This window comes from Suncus etruscus, chromosome 8 (genome assembly GCF_024139225.1).
Source record: "Suncus etruscus isolate mSunEtr1 chromosome 8, mSunEtr1.pri.cur, whole genome shotgun sequence".
Lineage (NCBI taxonomy): Eukaryota > Metazoa > Chordata > Mammalia > Eulipotyphla > Soricidae > Suncus > Suncus etruscus.
The window spans coordinates 32281948-32303125 of NC_064855.1; positions in this window are offsets into that span (position 1 = coordinate 32281948).

Consider the following 21178-nt stretch of genomic DNA (forward strand, 5'->3'; position numbering starts at 1 on the left):
AGGACAATCAAGTCCTCCGTACATGGAATATCTAAACCATGGCTTCCAGTGGTGGCAGGTTTTAATGTATTTAAGATGCCGAGTTCTCTTGATGGAAATGTCCCCTGAGTTTGGGGGACCAGAGCCCCTACCCAGTTTCCTTAGATAGGTTGAGTTAGTACTGGTCTCAAGGGGGAAAAATCCCTGAACTGGTACAAAAAGAGGCTGTGCTCTGCATTGTTTTGTTTTGTTTTTAATGTCCTATCTTGACACACTTAAAGCATTTTACCTTCCCATGTAAGTTAGATCTCAAATCCTTTCCCCATTTGCCATCTTGGCATTGGGAGCTGAATGGAAGTCTCTTGCCCAGTGAGTTCCCTTAACACACCTTGGACAAAGCCCGGGTACTCTGTGCGAAGTCCAACAGCCTGATTCCCTGGAGTCTGCATTTGAATAGCATATGCTGTTAAGGGTACAGTGGCAAGGGCTGAAGTCAAGCCATTGACCTGATTCCCCAGGGTCTGCACCTGTATAGTATAAGGTGTTACAGGAGCAGCTGTGGAGGGTGAGGGTGGGTTGGCAGAAGACACAGGTATATATATCCTTCTGTGGCATAGGGCACAGAAGGATAATTATTAGAACCAATGAGGGGAAATGCGGTTAGGTGTGGGATTATTGTAATAGCTGACACTTCTACAAGCCTGTAGGTACGCCATTATCCTCCTTTTCTCCCCTATAAAGGGTGTAATACTGTCTATTAGCTTGACACTGTCCATCAGCATTATCAATTGCTAAAATTCTTGTCAATCATTATCAGGCATCTATATAATCTACCTATCTATCAGCTGCATTTTGTAATCTACTAGAAAATCTGAATATGGCTCTGCAGTGCCCTGACAATCTTAGCATAACTACCAATATATTCAGCTTTAGAGTCAACCTTTTTCCAAGCCTCTAAATTGAGATCCCTAATCATCCTTAAAACAACACATGGTAATCTAGCATGATTACTCATGTCTCTGAATTCCCCTACCCCTACAAGTACTTCATAATTCAATTGGATTCCAGCAACCATCTTTCCAAAGTAATCTAGTTTTTTTAAGTCTGTTCCTAATCAGTTTATGGAAATACATTTTCCACTGTAAATATTGAGATGGGTCGAGACATATCTTTGCCACACTTTTATGATCTCTGTTAGTCTAATTTGCCTCATTACCAAGGTGTCTAATAAAGTATGGAGCAAGAGGACCATATAGAGTGCATGCTTTCTTAAACTGAGATTGTGTGTACTTGAACTTTCATATGTTAAGGCCATTTCATTCTCTTGGTCAGGAAAATTTGCTCCTGAGTCTGTCTCATTAAAAACTGTCTGCCTTTCAGGGCTGGGCTCAGAACACTCCACATGCCAGGACTTCTGGGTGTCTTCGACTGGTATGTTGGGGGCTCTGGGCAGGACAGCTAGCCATAGGCCCCCTGGGCTGACCACTTAGTCCAGGAGACCAAGATCCCCCCACACCAGGCGGGTCTTCAAGGCCACGCCTGGTTAATCGGGCCCTGGGGGGGAGGGGGGAGAAATTCCTCCCTATGCATCCACAAACTACAGAACCGTGCCCCAGCGAGCACTTTATGTATTAAGAGTATTCCTTATCCTTATGTTTTGTTTTGTGTATCAAGAATTTTCATTTTGTATTCTGCCCTTTCCCACACCCCTACAAAGCTCTTTTTTACTCCTTAACTCTCTCTCACCCCCCCAAACATCACTAACCTACATTACTCTTTTTAACTTCAGTACTGTACAATCTTAATCACAGACCAAAGCCGTGCATTGTGTGTAACAACCCCAAACTTTTTCAAGAGACATAAAATGGACACGTATTTCTTTAGAATATTTTGTGTTTTTTCTCTGACAGCTATAATTCTTACTAAATGTTGTCTTATACAGTGTCGATTCTATCTGCTTTTTATCTTCTCTTTTTGAGCTGTTTAACAAGGAATTTTGGTGAAAGAGTCCCCCAGTTTAATGCTTATGATTGAACCATATCATGGGAATTGTTGGACTTGTTCTTATGGCCCCCATATGCACCAATAACACCATGTGGCATTGCTCCTTTTTTGCATAGGCACATTAAAATGGGAAAATACTATACATACAAATAAGATCCTATCTAATAGAGATTGGAACACACAAATCTTGTAGTGCAAAGGGACCTTACACCCTGAACATTGACATAATGACCTGGCACAGACTTCAGAAGAAAGGGCATTTTCCAATCACCCCTGAACCATGGAAACCATCCACGAAACATACAGGCTTGTCTATAACATCACCTGGAAGCAATTCTCTACCACGGAAGACCCTACACTGCTCAGACATCGACCTGCTCAAAAAAGTCTTCCCTTAACACTGAGAAGATTTAACAACAACAACAAGCTGCTTACAGGACAGGGCTCCCTGCATTGCCCTTTGATTGTGAGGTGAAACGAGAGGACACTCCACATCCTGACTTCAATGTAGGATATGCAGATTCCAGGATCTTTAATACAAAAACATGATACCAACAACAGAGACAGTGTGAAAAATAAAAGTGTGTTGGCACTACAGACAATGTCTTGGATTGGATGATCTAGCTTGCCTGGATCCTAGAGTTGGTCTTATGCCAGGAAACTTCAGGGGTAGGGTCTCTTTGTATTTAGGCCAAGGTTATTTCTTTCCATGCCCCTCATATTTTGGTGGGCCTATGCAAACAACAATTGCCACTCTAACACCATTTCTACTGTGCTCCTTTGACTCTAATCCTTAAAAAAAAAAAAACACTTAAAATTTGAGGTTAACTTAAGCTAATATGCATGTACATGGAAATGTAAAAAAATACTATGCCTGTAATGTTTAAGGAGTTACGTAAGTTTTATGGCTTTAGATTGCCTTGTGTGCTGTTAAGAAATACTATAATGTTGGGGCCGGAGAAATAGCATGGAGGTAAGGCGTTTGCCTTTCATGCAGAAGGTCATCGGTTCGAATCCCGGCGTCCCATATGGTCCCCCGTGCCTGCCGGGAGCAATTTCTGAGCATGGAGCCAGGAGTGGCCCCTGAGCACTGCCGGGTGTGACCCAAAAACCACAAAAAAAAAAAAAAAAAAGAAATACTATAATGTGCTACAATCTGGGGACTTGAGGGACAAAGTAATTGTACATGGATTCTGTTTTATTTATCTTAATGTTCTTTGGCTGAAAGTTCAAAGATATCAGCAAGGGGACTTCTGAGAATTATGTTATGGGTGATTGTCCTTCCACTGTAACTTTACTTTGTCCTCTTTCTTTGCATCTTTGTTCTCATAATTAAAAATAAAAAATTAAGGGCCCGGAGAGATAGCACAGCGGTGTTTGCCTTGCAAGCAGCTGATCCAGGACCTAAGGTGGTTGATTTGAATCCCGGTGTCCCATATGGTCCCCCGTGCCTGCCAGGAACTATTTCTGAGCAGACAGCCAGGAGTAACCCCTGAGCACCGCCGGGTGTGGCCCAAAAACCAAAAAATAAAAATAAAAATAAAAAAATAAATAATTTTTTAAAAAATTTAAAAAAACTGTCTGCCTTTAAAAAAAACTAGCCTCTGTGGTCAGATATTTTTCCAATGGAGTTACTTTGTTTCTGAATCTGTATTAATTCCAACCTCTCTAACAATTAGTTGTTTCGGTCAATTGTTTTTCTGGTGAGAAAAACTTGCTTCCGAATCTGTATTTATGTCAATCTCTCTTATGACTACCCTTTGTGGGAAAAATAGTGGGTCTGCCCCATTCCCCCCTGGAAGCCTGTGGGGAAGGCACTGGATCTGTACCACACTCCCTATAGGTCTGCGGGGGAGAAATAGAATCTGTACTGCATCCCCAGAAGTTTGTGGTGGAGTTATAGGGTCTGTCCCACAGCTTGTGGAAGAGGAAGTTTGGGTGATAGGCTTACAGAACTGCCCTCTGCCTCTGCTGATTCACCTACGTTAGTTTTCTGTATAAGATCAAATTTTTCCGGCAAAATATTTGGAAGCTCCTCTACATTTTCCATAGGTTCTGCCTGACCCATGCTGGCTGTTGGAACTAAGGTATTTTTTAGCCCATTGCCAGTCGGTGGCAGTGTAGTGACCAGCTTCAGGATGCTTAGTCCAACCACGTGTCATGACTGGAAAAATCTGTATATTATGCCTTTTTGACTTTCAGAAAAAAACTGAAACCATCTCAAATATCTTCTGAGATAAATCAGAGTATTTTAAAAGTACATAAACATTTTCTGTGATAAGTCAGAAGTTTGTTTTTTTTTAAATATCTTTTAGGGGCCGGAGCAGTGGCACAAGCAAGCAGTAAGGCATTTGCTTTGCACTTGCTAACCTAGAACAGACTGCAGTTTGTTCCCTCAGTGTCTTATATGGTATCCCAAGCCAGGAGCAATTTCTGAGAGCATAGCCAGGAGTAACCCCTGAGCGTCACCGGGTGTGGCCCAAAAAGCAAATAATAATAATAATAATAATAATAATAATAATAATAATAATAATAATATATTTAAGCACCATGATTACAAATATGTTTGTAGTTGGGTTTCAGTTATAAAAAATGAACAACCCCCTTTCACTAGTCAACCTTCCCACCACCAATGCCCTCCCATCTCCTTTCCCCACATTCTACCTCTATTCAAGACAGACGTACTACTTCTCTCACTCACTATCATTATCATCTAGTTGTTAGTAGAGTTGTTTCTCTAATTGTGCTCACCACTTTTTGTGGTGAGCTTCATGGACCAGTCTTTCCAGCCCTCATCTCTATTGCCTCTGGGTGTTATAATAATGTCTTTTTTTTTCTTAAATTCCATAAGTTAGTGAGACTATTCTTTGTCTATCTCTCTCCCTTTATAAGTCAGAGTTTTCTGCTTGAATTTTCTTTATCTTATAATTCTTATACTTTAGCATAGCAAAAAAAAAATACAACATACAAATTCCCATCAAATAAATTATAATATCGGGGCCAGAGAGATAGCAAACAGCGGTGTTTGCCTTGCAAGCAGCCGATCCAGGACTTAAGGTGGTTGGTTCGAATCCCGACATCCCATATGGTCCCCCGTGCCTGCCAGGAGCTATTTCTGAGCAGACAGCCAGGAGTAACCCTTGAGCACTGCTGGGTGTGGCCCAAAAACCAAAAAAAATAAAAATAAAAATAAATCATAATACCTATACTTTCCATGTTCCTAGTTTTATCTCCAAACCAACAAGAGACAAACTCACAAACCCAATATGGCAAAACCCATTCAGAAAGCCATGAAAGCATGGCTTTGATGTCTCCCAGAAGGTCAGCACATGGCATCTTTAAGAGTGACATTCAGCTGTAGGTAACAATGTACCAGCTGCCCAGGAAATCAATTAGAATCAATTAGACTCTAACTAACCTCCCATGAAACCAAAACTCCTTGTAGAACTTCTGACTTCTTGCATAAATAGTATGTCTATCCTTCCCCAGGGGCATCATCAGGGGGACAGGGGCTTTGGACCTCCACAGGACCACACACACAGTGCCCTTGGCACACAGGAACTCCTAGTGTCCAACCTAGACCATCCATGGCTGTGACAGGAGTTGGAGATTCAGTCACTCATTCTTTTGAAGTCACCCTGGGGCTAAAAGGAATGTTTCTGCAATGCCCAGAGAGGGGCTGCTTTGAGTCCATCCTTGCTCACTGCAAAAAAAGTTTTTATATTAGTTAGCGCTTAACTTCTATTAACATCAAGTCCCTGTTTTTCTGTATGGCTGATTCTTGTTTGGAAGGTCACTCACAATGTGATGCTGGAGCCTGACAGCAGTGCTCAGGGAAATTTGTGGGTTTAGGAATGGAACCTAGGGTCACAGCAAAGCCTACACCCAGCCCTTGAGCAAACTCCCCCATCCTTGAGTCCTTATTTTAAATATTTTATCATTCATGGTAATTAAAACTTATATTCTACTATATGCATCTGTGTATGTCCCTGTGTGTGTTTCCTGTGTGTATTTTCATTTTAATAAAATGAACATTTTCTTCTTGTTATTTCACAACTAAATATGTTTCTGATGTCTTGAAGTAAGCTTAAGCAGACCAAGTAAAGGGTTAATCTTATTAAAATTTTTTCTCAAAAAGTTTTGAAAATTATTTGGTTTTCTCCTTAGGACATTAAGTCTATAACATCTGGAGATAAATTGGCATCTTTTATAATTATGGGCACATGCTTGCTCTGATCCTATATATTTTCTTTTATTTATCTATAAACATATATTCTTATTTCTCAGACATACATGTCTCTCTTGTACAATGCAGATATTCAACAAGAAATAATTCTTAAGGGAAGAACTGAATGAAGACACCCATGTAAAGGAGGAAAGACTAAAGATAAAAACTTTAATCTGCAAAAAAATTAACTTTAATTTGCATATATAGATACATAGATATATAACTTATATGTAAATATAACCTTATTTCTAGTTGGCATATGTGAAACAGACATCTGTTAAAAATTTCAAATTTCTTATTCAATCAGGGTATGTAAATAACTGATACATGCATAGGGTAGGATGTGGGTTTTAAATTCTTTATGTTCCTGAATCAACAAAACTTCACTTTTTTATTAACTAAGTGGGTTAATATTCAAGATAAATCTTAAAAGGTAAATAGGGATTTTTAGGTTCTATGGTAAGAATTTTTTAAAGGACCAGAGCAATAGTATTGGCTGGCCTTGCCCACATCAGATTGGTATTTAACTCCTGGCATTCTGTGAACCCACCAGGAGTGATTCCTAAGCATAGAGCCAGGAGTAAGCCCTGAGCACTGCCACATGTGGCCCAAAAATCAAAAAATAAAACCATTTTTAAATAGTACCCTCCAAAAGCAATTGAGTTCCAAGTTATGATAACAATGCCATTGAACAGCAAGACAATGGAATCAATCATGTTCAAAGATTTGTTTCACAGCTGCAGAAGTAGTCTTTAAATAAATCCTTAATAGGAAAATGATTGTTCTGAATTAGTTGAGGATAAAGATACCTGAATGACACACTGCTGACCCCAATCTTGACACCATATGGTCCCCAGATCTTATCTGGGTGCAGCCCTGGATGTCTTAGCACAGTGGACTGGTCCTGGACATCATGGGACCCGCCAGAACTACAACCTCATGCTTAGGCATTAAACCAACAGTTGGCAGAAAATCAGTCATAGGAGCCCCCAGGCCTCCAGAGACTGGAAAAACCCCAAAACAAATAGTGAGGAAAAAATGAAGAAAAAAATTATTGAAAGAATAGAGCATTTTTCTGCTGGGCGTCGGTGTCCAGATTCTATAGCCCACTTTCCATCACTGCAGAGAAACATGTTTTGGAAAACATTATCTCATGCTGTGACTCATACTGAATGTAGATAGCTTGGGGACAAAAGGAGCTCTTAAAAAACACCAACTTCAAGGCTACAGTGATAGTACAGAAAATAAGGCACTTGCCTTGCATGTAGTTGACCCTGGTTCAATTGCCAACATTACTTATGGTGACCCAAGCTTCGTCTTAGCACTGGGCTAGGAATAAGTCTTGAGCACTTTTGGGTATAGCCCAAAAGCCAAAATTAAACTAAAATAAAACAAAAAATATCATCTCCTAAATGCCTATAAAGATCATTTCATTAAACCCAGACACTGCTCTTTCATTTTGTTTTGTGTATAAAGATCACACCCAGGGAGGGAGCAATAGAGCAGCAGTTGGGCCTTCGTCTTGCACACAGCTGATCCAGGATGGACCTGGGTTCGATCATCAGTGTCCCATATGGTCCCCCAAGTCAGAACGATTTCTTAGTGCATAGCCAGGAGTAACCCCTGAGTGTCACCGGGTGTGGCCCCAAAACAAAAACAAACAAAAAAGATCATACCTAATGATGCTCAGAGCTCAGATGAAAGAGCTGTGGGGCTCCTATGAAGGGTTATCAAAATAAGTACCTTACTCACTGTATTCTCTCTCCACTCCTAGAATTTCTCCTTTTTCTAAGCTCTCCTGATGATTTTGAAATAGTAATGACCCACCGATGAGCCTCAGATGAGATGAGAAGACTCAATGAGTCTTCTAAATGCCTCAAAAGACTTGCCTCAAAGCACAGCACTGCACAGTCTACAAATCCTGCAGGACCTTCTACAAAGGATTTTAGATTACAAATCTTCCAGGATGGAAATGGGATGTCATAGTCCTGATGCCAGACAAAAATCAAGAAAGTATCTGCTCAGGACCAGAGCAATAGCACAGAAGGTAAGGTTTCTTGTCTTGCATGCAGCCTATCCAAGTTCGACTCTCTAGTTCCCTATATGGTCCCAGAAGAGATAGCTGAGCATCACTAGTGACCCCAAAACAAATAAGCAAACAAATGTCTGCTCTTGACCTTCCTGGAGTGGCAATAAAGGGTAATTCCACCATCTTGAGCCATGTACCAGACTCAGGGAACAAACCTTGGGGGACCTGATTACAGACTTGCCACAACAATTTCTAGAGCCACATCAGGGAGTGTCTTGAAGACAAAACAAAGGACTTGGGTGGATGCTTCTTCTTTTGAGGTCTCTGAGCTCCACAGAGGAGAACCTAAACTTCCCCTTCAGGATGTCAGCCACAAAATTCTATCCTGTGCTTAGGGGCAAGCCTCCTGCTCCATCTTTGCAGAAATTCCTTCATCAGTAAACTGCCTGAAAAAAAGAGTTCTGACCTCCTGTGAGTTCATGAGGGAGCCCAGGAGTCTGTCTCAGCTCTCTACAGTAAGGGAGTAAGGGAGAAATTCCCTGGTATGTGATCAGTACTGTAGTACAGTGGGGTTTGAACACAGTGCAAATGCCACACAGCTGACCTGAGACACACTCCAAGACACACTCCAGAACCTGACTCTCATGCCACAATGAGGCAATGCTGCCTTTATTAGCAGAGAGAACAGCAAGTATGTGAGTCCTGATAACAGACATAACTTTTTCCACAAAATTTGTCATCAGGCACCAGTAGTGGGCGGTTGGGAACTGTGATTAGGAAAGACTACCAGAAGAATGTCAGTGAAGCTTTAACAAGGATCTCTTGGGAATATGTGTGATTGGCATAGCAGAAGCTTTTTCAGAATAACAACCAGTGAAGGGCCCAGAACCTAGGGTTCAAGGGTTAGAACACAGAATCTTTAGGACCCCAATTTACTCAATAGCACACACAAGACACCCCGAAACACTTCCAGATGTGATCCTAGTGGCCCTCAAAAACCACTAAGCTGAGAATTGCCAAAAGTGGGCCTTATAATATAATAATAATTAATAATAATAATAAAGTAATATTGAATATCACATATATTTTCTAGGTTTTAAACAGAACAATGAGATTGGTCATCTTTTGGGGCTAGAAACTTGCAGTTCCGTTTTAAAGAAACTGAGCACTGATCCAAGCTCAGAGAACTTGGAGTGTCTGAGTTCAAAGTTGACCGTGGATCAGTCTCATTTTAGTGTCTGGGTATTCACTTATAAAATATAAAATGAAAGGCCAGAGAGATAGCACAGTAGTAGAGTTTTTGCCTTGTAAGCAGCTGATCTAGGCCTGATGATGGTTCGAATCCTGGCATCCCATATGGTCCCCTGTGCCTGCCAGGAGTGAGGATTGCAGCCGGGTGTGACCCAACCCCCCCCCAAAAAAAGGTTTAAAATGAAAAAATAAATCAGAGAGATAATATAGGGGCCATTCATGTAGTAAACCAAGGATTTGATCCCTGACACCATATATGGTCACTTATGCCCTGTCAGGAGTGAGCCCTGAGAACAAAGCCAGGAGTAAGCCCTGACTACCACCATGTTTTTTCCTGAAAACAATAATAATGATAATAGTAATAATAAAACACTCAATTGAATCCTCATTCAAAGCCCTCAAGGGAACCAAAGAATGGCTAACCCCATTTTTCTTTAAAAAATGTGGAGCTCTTAAAATAGTTCTATTTAATATACCTTGGATCTTATTAATTTAACATCCAGAATCATTACTGTAAAGAAGTCAGTTTCTTTCACCAAGGTGTTGAAACTACAATCTAGTCATTGAGTGACCATGTCCAGCTCCTCTTCAGTTTTTGAATTCACATTATTTCTGTAGTTTAGCATTTTTGTAAAACATATGATTTGCCATCAGTTGCCATACTATTTTTTATCATGTAACATAACTAGCAAAATTACTCTATGTAACCCCTAAACTTCCATAAACTTCATATAGTCTTCAATTTCACATTAAACAGGAAAAAAATAGGGTGGGGCCAGTAGTACAGCAAGTAGGGCATTTGCCTTACATGTGGCTAATATTGGAATTTGTTCTCCAAAACCCTGCCAGGAGTGATCTCAGAGCACAAAACCAAGAGTAAGCCCTGAGCACAACAGGGCATAGCTCCAGAACCAAAAATAAATAGAAAATAATAAATACTTAAATAAATAAAAATAAAATGTGGAGTTTTTGAACCAAGTTACACATAGCCTGGAATCCCATATCCTATCTGGAGAACACTTCAAACCTGTTTGAACAGAGCCAGGCTTAAATGAGTTGCATAATAGTCCTTTGTTGTAAGTATTTATTTCTTTATTATTTGCTCATGTTATCTAAAATTCTATATTTCCACCCTAATTGTCTCCCCAAAGCCATAACTAAGGCATGGATCTGAGGTTTGCTCTGCAAATACCATGTGGCCTCTGCAGGAGTGGATGGATTCTGGACTTAGTGTCTCACTGCATTTAAAGCTTCATTTCCATGTCTTCCTGCTTCGTTTTGGTTCAGTCTTGCTCATCCATTTTTCAAGTTCTGAAAGGGTAGAAAGGGGTTAAATTCAAGATCATTCTTTCAGATCTGTAGACCCTACCCAGTAGGTGAAATGGAACTGTTTTCTTTATAAGCCACATCTCTGAATTAAAAGTTCATGGACCAGAGCTTTATGAACATTGTATTAATGAATATTTATAGGACCGCTCACAGGGTATACAAGTTCATACCAATTACTCTATATCGACCCCAATTATTTAGAAAAGTTAGAAAAGACCTTAGAAAAAGATACAGGACAAGTTGGACACATTTTTTATCTATCCCAAGAGCTGGGGAGATATTTAGTTTCATTGTCTTCAACGTTTTGTTTATTTTAAGTATAGTTACAATATAGCCAGGTTAATATATCACCATAAATTCTGTTTGGCATTTTTCCTCACTGGAATAGCCTTATAAAAGACAACAAAACCTGCAGAAAATTCAATGAGGGAATAAGGTTGTCAATACAGAGCATGTATTTGAAAATAAAATGGCACAATCAGATACAAAAAAGAGTCTACATTCAAGTTAAGAAAAATCAATCTAGGGCCCGGAGAGATAGCACAGCAGTGTTTGCCTTGCAAGCAGCCGATCCAGAACCTAAGGTGGTTGGTTCGAATCCCAGTGTCCCATATAGTCCCCTGTGCCTGCCAGGAGACAGCCAGGAGTAACCCCTGAGCACCGCTGGGTATGGTCCAAAAACCAAAAAAAAAAAAAAAAAAAAAAAAAAAAAAAAAAAATCAATCTAGAAGAAAGCCAATTGTTTTTATGGGTCTAAGAAATCTTCTATTTTCATTACAATAAAACTCTTCAATTTGAAGGGATCATTCTTGAAAGATCCTAAGTTTGCCAACCGAGAGATAGAATGGGGTTGATGAGAGGGACAGAAATAGAGGGCCTGTCTAAATTTCTCCAGTTTCTCTCAAATGGTCCAGAGACCTCTGAATTACCAGGTTCATCTCCTAGCTTACTGTGCCAAACACCAATGTGACAAGCAAACTATCTTTCAACTATAAAATCAAGGAGTCTTTGAAATTGTACAGAAGAGGGTTTGCATCCGGGATCATTTTAGATGCAAAAACTAAAATATATGTAAAAAATAACATATCCATTCATTGTATAAGTTGGTAGCTCTAAGTATCAAAATGAAAAATGCTAAACCATATCTCTTTGTCTTGTTAAATCTGGTGAGAAAGTTACATATAAATCTACCAAGATCAATGAGTCTGAACACAGAAGGCTCAACTAGCACTAACCATTGTCCAGTAAAATCTTAGACACTAATTTTAATAATACTATGGAGAGATAAAAAAAAAATTCTTTCAACCTGACACATGTTGATCTAAGTTTTAATAAATACATTTACCTCCCCCACCCATTCTTCCTAGGTAACTTGACCTTACCTACAGGACCCTACCCATTTCCTAGGAGGGGTCTTGGAAAGGGTAGATAAGGTTTTGACCAGAGGGGATGGGGGCCCTTTTTGGTCTTTTGGTCTTTTGCCAGCATGGAGGTCAAAGGGAAGATGGCTGAAAGGAGTTAAGATGCAGGACTAGCTAAGAATGACTGAATGCTTAAAAGGTTATGATATAGGCCACACATGTGGTGGATAGGGCATGAATAAAGTTGATGCTTCCTGATGCCTGTCTCTGGATGAGTCTGATTCCGCCGTTCACCTAAACCTGGGACCTGCCAACTGAATGGGGATTGGCCATGGCCTAAGAATAAAGGCCTCCATCCAGCTCCATCGTTAATTATTTAATGCAACATTAAACAATCAGAAAATAAAAAAAAAAATAAAAGAACAATCAGAATTTGTGATAGTAGGTAGAGATTGGGATAAAGGGAATGTCACACTGCTGGTTGGGCTGATGTTTGAATATTTAATGTCTCAAACAACTGTATTATAAACAATTTGGTAAATTATGGTGTTATAAAAATTAGAAAAATAGCTATAATGTGAAGGAGATAGTGTGACCACATTGCATGTACATGTCAAGTATAAGAAACATATCAGTTTTAGAAATGCTAAAGAATATGGGCAACATTAAGAGAGAAAACATAAAACTGATATTTTGGCAACTTAATATTAATCACCTTATATGATGTCACTATATCAAAGTTAACTATGATTATTTTCCCCATTTTCTAGATTAGAACAAATAAAATAAGGGACTTGAAAGGCACCTAGAGAAGACAGTAGAAAAAGCACCCACCTTGCAAACGAAGGCTTTGAGTTTGATTCCTGATGACAGCCTCATACTCCAGTTGTGGGCCCAGTAACTCTGAATTCTAGGACCAAGACCACAACAATCTTGCAGTAAGAGAAGCAGATATGTACAAGTACCACAACCAGAGTGTGATCTCCATTACACCACAACTAATGTGGGTCACCAACAGTGAGCACTACATACAAACAGAATGCACAGAAATGACACCCCAAAGAAGGCATGGCCTTTCTGTGAGCACTATAGCCAGATGTGCAAGCCATAGTGAGCCCCAAAGCCAGTGTGACTTTTGGTGATTTCAACAATAATGGGCAGAAGGGAAGGGGAGGAGGAGAGAGGACAGAAAAGGTGGGAGAGGACAGGGGAGGTGAAAACAGGGGAGAAGTGGACAGGGGAGGGGAGAACAGGGAGAGGAGTCAAGGAGAGGGGAGGGGAGGGAAGACAAGGGAAAGGAAGAAGAAAGGATGGGAGCAGAAAAGGGAAATGAAATAAAATAGAAGGTGGGAGAGAGCTTAGGAGGTAGGCATAGAAACGGTAGACCTACCTAGCTTCGGAGGTATGAATATAGAACCATCTGACCCAATGAGTCAGGTAATGCTCAGAGTGGGTCCTGGGCCCCTTGAACAGTGCTGTGGACACCCCAGAAAAAAAGTAATACAATTAAAATGTGATTTGGGGGTGCTGGATCAATAGCACAGCAGGTAGGGCATTTGCCTTGCACATGGCTGAGCTGGGTTTAATCCCTGGGATCCCTTATGGTCCCCCCAACCCTGCTAGGAGTTATTTCTGAGCACAGAACCAAGAGTAACCTGTAAGTGCTGCCAGGTGTGGTCCAAAAACAAACCCAAAAAATGACTTTTAAAGCCTCCAAATTGTTACTCAACATTTTCAGGATTACATAGCTAAAAAGCCAAGACTAGGGGCCGGAGAGACAGCACTGCGGTAGGGCGTTTGCCTTGCAAGCGGGCGATCCAAGACCAATGGTGGTTCGAATCCCACATCCCCCGTGTCTGCCAGGATTTCTGAGCAGAGAGCCAGGAGTAACCGCTGAGCGCCACCTGTTGTGACCCAAAAACTGGAAGAAGCAAAAAAAAAAAAAAAAAAAGCCAAGACTCTTTTTAAAAGTCTAAATTCCATATTCTTCCCACCACTCAACCTTCCCTTTCTCTCTAAAACTAGCAAAATCTTTTTATTTATATTACTTTGCTGGCCACTAATAGTAAGAAAATATGCATTTTCTTTATTACTAGTGACCAGCAAATAAGGACTAAAACTATGTATTCCTGTCCACTAGTGAAAGATTTCTGCAAACAATTAATTTAGCGATTTCAACTGAGTCTGAACTATCAGCCCTGGCTTTGTGCTGTGGATCAGTGTCTCTTCTAGAATCACCCTCCATCATCTAAAGAAAACAGAGACAAAAAGCCTGGAGCACACTCTTCATGTAGGAGCCCCAAGTTTGATACCTGGTATTGCATACCCCCAAAAAGCATCTCTGGGTGTGGTCCAGAAAACAAAAGACAGGTACATAGAAAGAAAAAACATGACAATAGTATAACAAAGGTAAAGAGAATGAGGACAATGATGGTGAACTTGGAATCTATGGAAATTTTCTGGGTCCTGCACTAGGTCACTAGGTAGTAATCAGACAATCAGACCCATGGAAAGAACGGCAGATCCCTTTATATGGCCTCAAGAAAGAAAACAACAACCACAATAATCCAACATTTTCTTAAATGAAATCCTTAATTTACCTCTTCTGTAAAGTACTTTTGAAATAACATGAGTTTCTTACAAAACAAGTGAGAAAATCAAATTGGTTGTTTAAGAGAGCCCTATCTATAAATGATATCCGGTTACCCAAGAGATGCACTGTTATGCAAAACCACCCAGCGGGGGTCCTTTGTGCTTCCCATATGTGGTCAGGAGTTTGTGATGGGCAGAGGTGACCTCAAAAGCCCCCTATAGCCTTGATAGCTTTGCACTTCCCTCACCTTATGGCGAGTGGAGGGGAACAGATGTCCCCTCGGCAATTTTTCTCCAAAGACCCTCAGAAAATAACAGCTGTTGGCAGATTCAGCCAGGCCTTCCAGGCACTTCTGAAGATGGGGGAATTTCCTTCCTTCCTCACTACCCTCCCCAAGTCCCCACCCACAGAGCCAAGCTCGCTTGGTCGACTCCACCACGGAGCATGAGGACAGATCTGATATACATAAATCAACATATTACTCATTTTCAAGCACTGCCTTTGACAGCTGCTCCATGAGCACATTGTTAGAAACTGTCAGGCATGATACACGGTGCCTTTTACAACATATGTTGACTTTTATCTAACGTAGTTCCATAATTAGCCTCAGGGAGAATGAATCTCAGCTTGTACCTGGTTGTGTGCTCTCAGATAACCTTTACTTCCTTGTGGGGGAGAATGGCCAAGGCACTGGACTCTAGGACACAAAAAATTCAATGTGTGAGCAGGAGAAAATGAGGTGCTTCATATCCATTCCTCCTGCTCACCATTAAAAGCATGTCTGTGCTCAGAGGAGGTCTGGACAACTCCTTGGGCTATTCAAATCCCCAGGGATTGGATGGGTTTTAGGCATATTACTGAAAAGATTCCTCTGGGCAGTTCTAGATGAAAGCCTTTGAGAGAAAAAGCTATGCATTGCTGCAAATGTTATTCTGAGTGCTCCTCCATTTTTTCTTTCAGAAAAAGAAAAATTGTGCAAACTGTACATGACAATCAGACCACAGTTCTACTCAGTGTCAGAGCTGAGCCAGTTACTTAGTGCAGTCACTTACGAAATGTAGACTAACAGACAAATAAATAGCAACTGAGGACACAAGGAATCTAAATTCAAGTTTCTTCCCCCTTAGAAACTTCAAGAGAATCTAGAGAAGTCACAGACTATGACAGAGGCTCTGTTTTCTCCCAGTGGGAATTAGGACAGTGGGCCATCCACATCCTCAGAGCCAGGAAGAGGTTTGAGGGTCCCCCCATGATCTTCAGCACACGAACAGTACCAGCTCACTTCTTCCCCTGGTGAATGAATGCAGAGAATGAGTTCATCTGCACAGTGTCCCAAACCATGTAGATGACAACAAACTTTTTTTTTTTTTTTTTTTGAATTTATATTCTTTTTTTTTTCTCTTTATTTGGATATCTTGATTACATAAATGATTGTGATAAGGTTTCAGTCCTATAAAGATCACCCCTCTTCACCAGTGCAACATTCCCGCCACCAAAGTCCCAAATCTCCCTCCATCCCACCCCACCCCCACCTGTACTCCAGACAGGCTTTCCAGTTCCCTCATTCATTCACTTGATTATGGTAGTTCTCAGTGTAGTTATTTCTATAACTGTGCTCATCACTCTTGTGGTGAGCTTCATGGAGTGAGCTGGTGTTCCAGCTCTCCTCTAATTGTCTCTGAGGATTGTTACAAAAATGACTTTTATTTTTCTTAAGACCCATAGATGAGTGAGACTATTCTGCGTCTCTCTCTCTCCCTCTGACTTATTTCACTGAGCATGATAGATTCCATGTACATCCATGTATAGGAAAATTTCATGACTTCATCTCTCCTGACGGCTGCATAATATTCCATTGTGTATATGTACCACAATTTCTTTAGCCATTCGTCTGTTGAAGGGCATCTTGGTTGTTTCCAGAGCCTGGCTATTGTGAATAGTGCTGCAATAAATATAGGTGTGAGGAAGGGGTTTTTGTATTGTATTCTTGTGCTCCTAGGGTATATCCCTAGGAGTGGAATAGCTGGGTCGAATGGGAGCTCAATTTCCAGTTTTTGAAGAAACCTCCATATCGCTTTCCATAGAGGCTGTACTAGACGGCATTCCCACCAGCAGTGGATAAGAGTTCCTTTCTCTCCACATCCCCGCCAGCACTGATTGTTCTCATTCTTTGTGATGTGCGCCAATCTCTGTGGTGTGAGGTGGTATCTCATCGTTGTTTTGATTTGCATCTCTCTGATGATTAGTGACGAGGAGCATTTTTTCATGTGTCTTTTGGCCATTTGTATTTCTTTTTTATCAAAGTGTCTGTTCATTTCTTTTCCCCATTTTTTGATGGGATTAGATGTTTTTTTTTTGTAAAGTTCTGTCAGTGCCCTGTATATTTTGGATATTAGCCCCTTATCTGAAGGATGTTGGGTGAATAGTTTCTCCCACTCAGTGGGTGACTCTTGTATCCTGGGCACTATTTCTTTTGAGGTGCAGAAGCTTTTCAGTTTAATGTATTCCCATCTGTTAATCTCTGCTTCCACTTGTTTGGAAAGTGCAGTTTCCTCCTTGAAGATACCTTTAGTCTCAATGTCATGGAGTGTTTTACCGACATGTTGTTCTATATACCTTATGGTATCTGGTCTGATATCAAGGTCTTTAATCCATTTGGATTTTACCTTCGTACATGATGTTAACTGGGGGTCTATGTTCGCTTTTTTGCAAGTCGCTAACCAGTTCTGCCAGCACCACTTGTTGAAGAGATTTTCTCTGCTCCACTTAGGATTTCTTGCTCCTTTGTCAAAAATTAGGTAATTGTATGCCTGGGGAATGTTCTCTGAGAACTCAAGCCTATTCCACTGATCTGAGGGTCTGTCTTTTTCCAATACCATGCTGTTTTAATAACTATTGCTTTGTAGTACAGTTTAAAGTTGGGGAAAGTAATGCCTCCCATTTTCCTTTTCCCTAGGAGTGCTTTAGCTATTCGAGGATGTTTATTGTTCCAGATGAACTTCATAAGTGTTTGATCCACTTCTTTGAAGAATGTCATGGGTATTTTTAAGGGGATCGCATTAAATCTGTATAATGCTTTGGGGAGTATTGCCATTTTAATGATGTTAATCCTGCCAAGCCATGAGCAGGGTAAGTGTTTCCATTTCCGTGTGTCCTCTCTTATTTCTTGGAGCAGGGCTTTATAGTTTTCTTTGTATAGGTCCTTCACGTCTTTGGTCAAGTTGACTCCAAGATATTTGAGTTTGTGTGGCACTATTGTGAATGGGATTGCTTTCCTGACTTCCATCTCCTCCCTATTATTATTGGTGTATAAAAAGGCCATTGATTTCTGTAGGTTGATTTTGTAGCCTGCCACCTTGCTATATGAATCTATTATTTCTAGAAGCTTTTTGGTGGAGTCTTTAGGGTTTTCTAAGTAGAGTATCATATCATCTGCAAACAATGAGAGTTTGACTTCTTCCTTTCCTATCTGAATTCCCTTGATATCTTTTTCTTGCCTGATCGCTATAGCAAGAACTTCCAGTACTATATTGAAGAGGAGTGGTGAGAGAGGACAGCCTTGTCTTGTACCCGAATTTAGAGGAAAGGCTTTTAGTTTTTCTCCATTGAGGATAATATTTGCCATTGGCTTGTGGTAGATGGCTTCAACTAGATTGAGAAAGGTTCCTTCCATTCCCATCTTGCTGAGAGTTTTGATCAAGAATGGGTGTTGGACCTTATCAAATGCTTTCTCTGCATCTATTGATATGATCATGTGATTTTTATTTTTCTTGTTGTTGATGTTGTGTATGATGTTAATAGATTTACGGATGTTAAACCATCCTTGCATTCCTGGGATGAAGCCTACTTGGTCGTAGTGTATGATCTTCTTGATGATGCATTGGATCCTATTTGCCAGGATTTTGTTGAAGATCTTTGCATCAGCATTCATCAGGGATATTGGTCTGTAATTTTCTTTTTTGGCAGCATCTCTGTCTGGTTTTGGTATCAAGGTAATGTTGGCTTCATAAAAGCTGTTTGGGAGAGTTCCCTTTTTTTCAATTTCATGGAAGAGTCTGGCTAGGATTGGTAGTAGCTCCTCTTGAAAGATTTGAAAAAATTCATTAGGAAAACCATCTGGGCCTGGGCTTTTCTTTTTTGGTAGATGTTTGATTACAGTTTCAATTTCCTCAGTAGTGATGGGGGTGTTTAGATATGCTACATCCTCCTTACTTAAATATGGAAGGTTATAAGTGTCCAAGAATTTTTCCATTTCTTCTAGGTTCTCATGTTTTGTAGCATAAAGTTTCTCAAAGTAGCCTCTGATTATCCTTTGGATCTCTGCAATTTCTGTTGTGATCTCCCCCTTTTCATTTCTGATACGGGTTATCAGATTCTCTCTCTCTCTTTCTTTGTGAGTTTTGCCAATGGTCTATCAATCTTGTTTATTTTTTCAAAGAACCAGCTTCTGCTTTCGTTGATCTTTCGGATTGCTTTTTGGTTTTCCACTTCATTGAGTTCCGCTTTCAGCTTTATTATTTCCTTCTGTCTCCCTATTTTTGGTTCATTCTGTTGGTCATTTTCTAATTGTTTAAGCTGCGCCATTAAGTTATTCACGTATGCTCCTTCTTCCTTCCTGATGTGTGCTTGTAGAGCTATAAATTTTCCTCTCAGGACTGCTTTTGCTGTGTCCCATAGATTCTGGCAGTTTGTGTCTTCATTATCATTTGTTTCCAGGAAAGTTTTGATTTCCTTTTTGATTTCATCTCGGACCCACTGGTTGTTCAGTAGCAGGGTGTTTAATTTCCAATTGTTAAAGTTTTTCTTCTGTGTGGCTTTGTAGTTCACATCTAATTTCATAGCCTTGTGGTCAGCAAAGGTAGCCTGCAAGATTTCTATCCTCTTGATTTTATGGAGGTATGTTTTATGTGTCAGCATGTAGTCTATTCTGGAGAATGACCCATGTACATTGGAAAAGAATGTGTATCCAGGTTTTTTGGGATGGAGTGTCCTGTATATATCTACTAGTCCTCTTTCTTCCATAACACTTTTCAGGGCTAGTATGTTTTGTTGGGTTTCAGTCTGGTTGACCTATCAAGTGTTGATAGGGCTGTGTTGAAGTCTCCCACAATGATTGTGTTATTATTGATTTCTTCTTTCAGATTTGTCAGTAATTGTATTAGATAATTTGCTGGTCTCTCATTGGGTGCATATATGTTTAATAGTCTGATTTCTTCCTGTTGCACATATCCCTTGATTAGTACATAGTGTCCATCTTTGTCCCTTACCACTTTTCTGAGTATAAAGTTGGTGTCATCTGATATTAATATGGCCACCCCAGCTTTTTTCAGGGTGTTGTTTGCTTGGATAATTTTCTTCCAACCTTTGATTTTGAGTCTATGTTTGTTCTGACTATTCAGATGTGTTTCTTGTAGGCAGCAGAAGGTTGGATTCATCTTTTTGACCCATTTTGCCACTCTGTGTCTTTTAATTGGTGAATTTAGTCCATTGACATTGAGGGAGATGATTGTCATAGGATTTAATGTCATCTTTGTAGATAAGTTTGCTGTGTTTGTTGGTCTCTCTTGTCTTAGAGTAGACCTGTCAGTTTTTCCTTTAAGGCTGGTTTATCTTCTGTGAAGTTTCTGAGCTGTTGTTTATCCGTGAAGCTGTGTATTCTTCCTCCAAACCTGAATGTGAGTCGGGCTGGGTGCAGTATTCTTGGGGAGGCATTCATTTCATTCAATCTTGTCACAATATCCAACCACTGTCTTCTGGCCTTGAGAGTTTCTTGTGACATGTCTGCTGTAAGTCTTAGGGATGCTCCTTTGAATGTAATTTCCCTTTTTGATCTTGCTGCTTTCAGTATTCTATCCCTATCTATGGGATTTGTCATTGTAACGAGGATGTGTCTTGGTGTGTTTTTCTTTGGGTCTCTTTTAGCTGGTATTCTTCGGGCATGCAGTATTTGATTGCATGTAGGCTTTAACTCTGGGAGTATCTCTTTGATGATGTCTTTGACAGTTGATTCTTCTTGGAGATCTCCTTCCTGGGTTTCTGGGACTCCAATGATTCTTATGTTGTTTCTGTTGAGTTTATCAAAGACTTCTATTTTCATCTCTTCGCATGCCTTGAGTACATTTTCCATTGCCTGTTCGTTTGTCTTAATGTTCTTTTCCAATTTCTTCTGTTGTGTTGAGCTTTTCTGCATCTCATCTTCCAGTACTCCGATTCTCTCCTCAGCTGCTGATACCCTGTTGGCGAGGCTATCCATTGTGGTTTTCAGTTGAGCAACCGTATTTTTCAGATCTGTTATTTCAGTTTGGAGTTTTCTGATTTCTGTTTTTGTGTTCTCTTCAGATCGATCTATGCTCTTTTTGAGGTCTACAAACATATTCCATATTTCTACTCTAAACTCCTTATCT